The sequence below is a fragment of the Mizuhopecten yessoensis genome, unplaced genomic scaffold, assembly GCF_002113885.1.
Source record: "Mizuhopecten yessoensis strain PY_sf001 unplaced genomic scaffold, ASM211388v2 scaffold10889, whole genome shotgun sequence".
NCBI classification, from domain to species: Eukaryota; Metazoa; Mollusca; class Bivalvia; order Pectinida; family Pectinidae; genus Mizuhopecten; species Mizuhopecten yessoensis.
Window position 1 is genome coordinate 218,802 of NW_018408772.1, and position 6,930 is coordinate 225,731.

Sequence of the window (6,930 nt, forward strand, 5' to 3'; positions counted from 1 at the left end):
TTCTTCTAAAAATAATATATAAAAAGTGCAAGAAAAAGCGAAGATGCCTTCTCTGCAAGTCAGAAGAATGCGAACAATGGCAATTGAAACTTTTAGAATTGTTAATAAGCTGGCACCTTTATGTTTATGGGCGGATTGGTCGAGTGGTTAACACTCCGGCCTTCGAAGCAGGCGGCCGGTATTATTATTGTCCTTTTTTATTGCATATGCTTGCATAAATTGCTCTGCCATTTTTAGTGCTTGCTTACTTTTATGTGTGCTTTCTCTATTTTTTAGTTTGCTTGCATGATTTTGTTTTCATGTTGTTGTAATGTATTCGGTTAAAAGCTCCTCAGAGCTTATGTTTTGTCGTTTGTAACTATAACGAATTTCAATAAAGCTTTCATATCATTCATGTCCCTGTGTTTTATCCGTATCAAGTCCGTGTAGATGGGTCGTAAACAAAGAAAACTAAAGATAACAAACACATAATTTACATTGTACCACATTTTAATGAGGTATAACAAAATTGTAAAAAAAAAATACTATCACGAGACAAAGCACCATGTGACCAGACAGTATCGCTGACCACTAGTGACCATCACACTCATCCATCAATCTACCACATACATTATCACAATAACGTCACATTACTTGGATCCTTACATCCCTCCCGTCACATACACAAACATCCTGTCACAATAACGTCACACCTCTCTCTCCACCATTGGGTAAATTAGCGTCATTATTTATAGTATACAGTTAAAGACAATGTAAACTACAACTGGTAAATTCATCAGGAGTACTATTGGAACCTAAAAGCACTATCGTTCGTTTTAAAATAAATATAATAATAAAATCACTCCATCCCGATTAATATTCCCATATATTATATAACGAGCCGTTAGTCACGTGGAGATTCAATAAAGTCCTTTGTTCTTCAAGTCCAGTTTATTATCACACCGGAAACAGGTTTCCTTTCCGATGTGTCGCAGATTGAACCGCCCGAGGGTGCTTCAACATACAAAGAGCGTGCGCACTGACCTGGGACTTGTGTTTACAAACAAGCGGTATGTGGGTCACCATAGATCTCCAGGCGACCTTCTGAGCGACCCAGACTACATGTATCCCTCCGCTACGTGGTGTAGTTTACCTGAGAAATATATCGTCCGATCCACGACTATTTATAGCTTAATGTAATCAATAATACTTCCTCCACTGTTAAGCCTATCCCACATTCCACACAAAACCATATACTTTCTGTTCATAGTGTGGCGAGTCTAATAGTTCCTTGTTCCTGTTGAAATATACCGTTTACTTTGGCTTCAATTAACTTAGTAAGTAGGAGCAGAGACGTATACATACGAGATAACCGGTCACTAATACCATGTAATTGAAAGAGATCGAAGTCCGTGCCAATACGGCAGTGCGGTGGCAGAGAAGTTAAGAGACGAGATAATTTGTGCTGCTTCTGTCCATTCACACACGACTAACAAATGAAGTTGGTTGCATACGTCACAGACACGCAATTTGTTAGTTACTAAAATTTGCAAAGTTTCACGAGTCAATGTCCGATTCCAGCGGCGTCCCAATTTCGCTTTCGTAACTTGTATGGCGAGTTGTAAACCCCTCGCTATGCCAATCCGATTCGTGCCCCACAGGAGAACACGGTCTAAAGAGCACGTGCTCCCCGTTATTATCAGTCCTACTTTGTATCCGCCGGACAGCCTCCTGAATCAAGGTCTGTTCGCGTAGTAGCTGTTTGAGAATCATAATAGAACTGCCCTCCGTATAGCTGCACTTACATTGTCTCTGAAAGCACTTTGAGCATTTGATAAATCCCTGAGAACTGTAAAGGTTTCCAGCCGCACCTGATGGTTGTAAAGTCCTATTAGGTAGCGTTGTTGATGTTTTGCGAGGAATACAATATGGTGACGGGCGTACATTATGTTGTCGCTCTACCTTTTCACGACAACAAGATTTCACAGTCAGGTTTTCCTTCAGTTTTCCTATCAAGGCATCCAAATCGACTGGTACCACATCATCGGTTGGTTCGACGTTATTAATTTCAGTTGGGAGACGCATCTTTCACTATCGTATTTCTCTGGACTGATGAAGACCTTCTACCGTCGTCTCTCTCGAACAACAACAACACGTCGCTTGTTTACCAGTGATTTGAATGAACTCAGTCTTTGTTGTTGTGTCGCTCAGAGGTCGGAAACACTCCGCGAGAAAAAATAGTTCTTCATGTTTCCTGAAAATATAGAACATTTTAAATCTGAATTCACTAAAATACATATCATCTTTGTTTCCTTAAATTTGTTGCATATTATGTGAGTATTTTGTGTGATGTTTTTTATAACGTAAATATTTGTTATGAACCTGGGGATAATATACGGCTGCGCCAAACATGCCCTACTCGCGTGTTTACATTTACGCAGCACGATATGATTGGCTGACAGCGCTCAGGCTTGTTTGGATGAACTGGTAAATAACGTGAATCATAATTATATTGAAGTATCGACAAAAACAAGTACTTGTTTACAACGGATACAGTTTAACCACTGACCAACCTGTCTGGCCCGACAACAAGGAGTAAACAACATGTATAGACGTTTGAATACATGGGGGAGACAAAGAAACGCATATCAGTATATATATAGAGAGAGTAGGTAATATACCACACGGGTATACAATCACCACTATAAATATAATATGGCGCGATGCCGACGTTAACTCGGTACATTATTGATTTAGAGGGATATCATATAATCTACCCAGCCATGCACGTGATGAAACTGGACAACAGTAACTTATAATTAAGAGACGTATACATGTATACGTCCCTAAGTTGTATATAGGGCTAAGTGGTATTCCACATCGATAGAACTGTGTGTGTATATATGTCACACATCGACAGAACTGTGTGTGTGTATATATATGTCACACATACCTGTCTATACATGCTTTTTATGAGCTAGTGACTCGTACACGATATTTACAAGTATACAGACCAGATCGGATCAAATTATACAAAAATGGAATACGCATGGAGCCAAGATGTCCAACAATTTTCTCATGAATTATTTGGAATCGTGACCAGTTTTTTTTGTATCCAGTCTTGAGATTGAATGAAACACTAACTATTGCATCAACTATTGATTCATGGAAATCACCAGGACAAAATGTCAAAGTCCTTCAAGTGACCCCTCAGTTTGTATTGAAGCAGAGACAGTATAGTATACATGTATATATACGTCTCTGATTGAAGGTCAGATCTCGGTATATGTTTGAGTCACACAGGGACGCTTTATATGTCTCTGATCATAGAAACTAAATTTTATTCGCCGATCTAGTTTCTCATGTTTTTTTTATTAATCGAGCTGCGATCATCGTGCATAGTACTACTTAAGCCAGAGACGTATGGCTTTGCATGTCCCTGCTTAAGACAAAAGTATAAAACAAATGTTTATTCAATAGCTAATTACTCCCTATAGTTTATAACTGTAACAACTTTTTTGATGTAAAATGACTTTCTAACTGGTCTATGACTTGTGACCATTGGGGTAAATATCCGGACGATCATAGACCCCACCGTACCGCCACGTGGTCCACGAGTGCTCGCTGACACAGTGATACACTCCACGGTCAGAAATTAGTATGTTTATTTAAGACGATACGCAATTCAAAGTCTTATTTCGGGAGCACTGCCTTTTTATTCTGTATTTCCTTATGACTGGGACACGTGTCGGTTTAGCACAGAAATACACGTGTTAGTTCCTGGTACAGTCTACCTGGCCTGTGTTCGCTTTGTACACAGACAGTACAACACAGGTAGAGCAAATAGTTGTATGACGTCATCACCAAACTCCAAATACAGACGGACTTGTTCTTATATTTATATTGTAATTTCTTTATTTCCTCCAATCTAGAGAGTTACAAGAACATGTATGCATGTAAGGTTAATGAATGGCCACTTTGTAATTAAATACGCATATGTACAAAAATAAGTATGAAATACATTGTATATGACCAAAATTTAAGCAATGTGACAAGAGTACTTAAATCTCAAATAAATATACATATGTTTAATTACGTAACACTTTAACCATTTTTCATATCGACAAAACTGCCCCAAAGCAATACAATGTTTTCATAATCGATTTCACATAACTTGCAATGGAGGATACCATCAGGTAGTTGAACTTATAAACTATTGTAGTTCTATTTCAGAATCAGTATTAATAACCAAAGATCTTTTCTATAAACTATAGCTATTGTAGTTCTATTTCAGAATCAGTATTAAATACCAAAGATCTTTTCTATAAACTATAGCTATTGTAGTTCTATTTCAGAATCAGTATTAATAACCAAAGATCTTCTCTATAAACTATTGTAGTTCTATTTCAGAATCAGTGTTAATAACCAAAGATCTTCTCTATAAACAATTGTAGTTCTATTTCAGAATTAGTGTTAATAACCAAAGATCTTCTCTATAAACAATTGTAGTTCTATTTCAGAATCAGTGTTAATAACCAAAGATCTTCTCTATAAACAATTGTAGTTCTATTTCAGAATCAGTGTTAATAACCAAAGATCTTCTCTATAAACAATTGTAGTTCTATTTCAGAATCAGTGTTAATAACCAAAGATCTTCTCTATAAACAATTGTAGTTCTATTTCAGAATCAGTGTTAATAACCAAAGATCTTCTCTATAAACAATTGTAGTTCTATTTCAGAATCAGTGTTAATAACCAAAGATCTTCTCTATAAACAATTGTAGTTCTATTTCAGAATCAGTGTTAATAACCAAAGATCTTCTCTATAAACAATTGTAGTTCTATTTCAGAATCAGTGTTAATAACCAAAGATCTTCTCTATAAACAATTGTAGTTCTATTTCAGAATCAGTGTTAATAACCAAAGATCTTCTCTATAAACAATTGTAGTTCTATTTCAGAATCAGTGTTAATAACCAAAGATCTTCTCTATAAACAATTGTAGTTCTATTTCAGAATCAGTGTTAATAACCAAAGATCTTCTCTATAAACAATTGTAGTTCTATTTCAGAATCAGTGTTAATAACCAAAGATCTTCTCTATAAACAATTGTAGTTCTATTTCAGAATCAGTGTTAATAACCAAAGATCTTCTCTATAAACAATTGTAGTTCTATTTCAGAATCAGTGTTAATAACCAAAGATCTTCTCTATAAACAATTGTAGTTCTATTTCAGAATCAGTGTTAATAACCAAAGATCTTCTCTATAAACAATTGTAGTTCTATTTCAGAATCAGTGTTAATAACCAAAGATCTTCTCTATAAACAATTGTAGTTCTATTTCAGAATCAGTGTTAATAACCAAAGATCTTCTCTATAAACAATTGTAGTTCTATTTCAGAATCAGTGTTAATAACCAAAGATCTTCTCTATAAACAATTGTAGTTCTATTTCAGAATCAGTGTTAATAACCAAAGATCTTCTCTATAAACAATTGTAGTTCTATTTCAGAATCAGTGTTAATAACCAAAGATCTTCTCTATAAACAATTGTAGTTCTATTTCAGAATCAGTGTTAATAACCAAAGATCTTCTCTATAAACAATTGTAGTTCTATTTCAGAATCAGTGTTAATAACCAAAGATCTTCTCTATAAACAATTGTAGTTCTATTTCAGAATCAGTGTTAATAACCAAAGATCTTCTCTATAATCATCTCAGTTTTTGTAAAATGGAGGACGAATGGGATAGGGAACTCACATCCTTAGGTGATATATTGGTTTCTGGAAATAATATTAACTTAACTGTAATGTAATGAAGAAAGATATGCGATTCTACTATTCTATCAGTTTGTACATGCAATACTCTATGAGGATATTATATATGCATATATGCTAGGTCTGCACTTTCATTTTACACATGATGTGCAAGCCGATATCGGCTGGGCATCTATTATAAACTCGCTGTATAAGATATTTTATGAATGATTGTTTGTGAATTTATGATGCGTGACACTATAATAAAATATTGATTGATTGATTGATTGGTAATTCCCTATATACATTGTATATGACAGATTGATTACCTGTACTGGGTGACTATTGACAGAAGGTAACAATATTGGGGACGAATACTGTCCAGGCGTTGGTCGGGGTCGACAGGTGCGCGGCTCGTTGTAGCATTCCTAATTAACTGGAATTACACGGAAATCGTTTGTGGATTCATCAGAAATCGATCAGTTCGCGACACAATACAACACCTAGCTAGGTTAGGGTAAATAGGTGGGAGTTGATTGATTTTTCTGACATGTTTATTTATATTTCAGCAGGTCTATATAAAACCGACATCTGCTATAAAATCAAAGACTGTGGAAATACGTGAACAACATTGGCACGCGCATTCACCAATGTGTTGTACACATCTCTGGTGTAATGACGTACACTGATGACGTCAGTAAATTAACGGACTCTACACATTGATGACGTCAGTCAATTAACGGACTCTACACAGATTCGTTACTAGCTTTATAAGGCATTAATAAAGATTTCCTCACCGATTGGTTTTCTTTTTAGTTTACAAATGATGCTCAAAAGGTTATTTGGATACCTAAAGGAACACGTGATAATGAATGGATTAATTGAGTTCATATACAACCAGTGATGGACATTGTTTACCGTCTTGTGATTAACATTTTGAAGTGTTTTTCACTGCCTAGAAAACCGGAAGTAAATCAATAAATCAATCAATTTTGTTAAGCCTTTTGTAAAGAGCTACAACTTTGAAGACAAAGTGAAAATAGTAAAAAGAAAATGGTAAGCATTCCTTTATAAAAAATATTTTCTTTCACAAAATCACCCCTGCAGGTCGGGGGTCCAGAAAAGAATATACCTGCTGTTCCCACTGCATTTATCGTAACGGGCGACTAATGAGGGAACCCCATGCAGAATTGGAGAT

General features: G+C 35.6%; 1 long non-coding RNA gene across 1 annotated transcript; it reads right to left on the reverse strand.

Moving 5' to 3' along the window:
* Positions 1-471: 471 nt before the first annotated feature.
* Positions 472-2,459, reverse strand: LOC110463335. Its single transcript, XR_002464376.1, has 2 exons — positions 2,362-2,459; positions 472-2,233 (listed from the first exon to the last, which is right to left on the reverse strand). It is a non-coding gene; the product is annotated as an uncharacterized LOC110463335 (long non-coding RNA).
* Between the last annotated feature and the right edge of the window lie 4,471 nt (positions 2,460-6,930).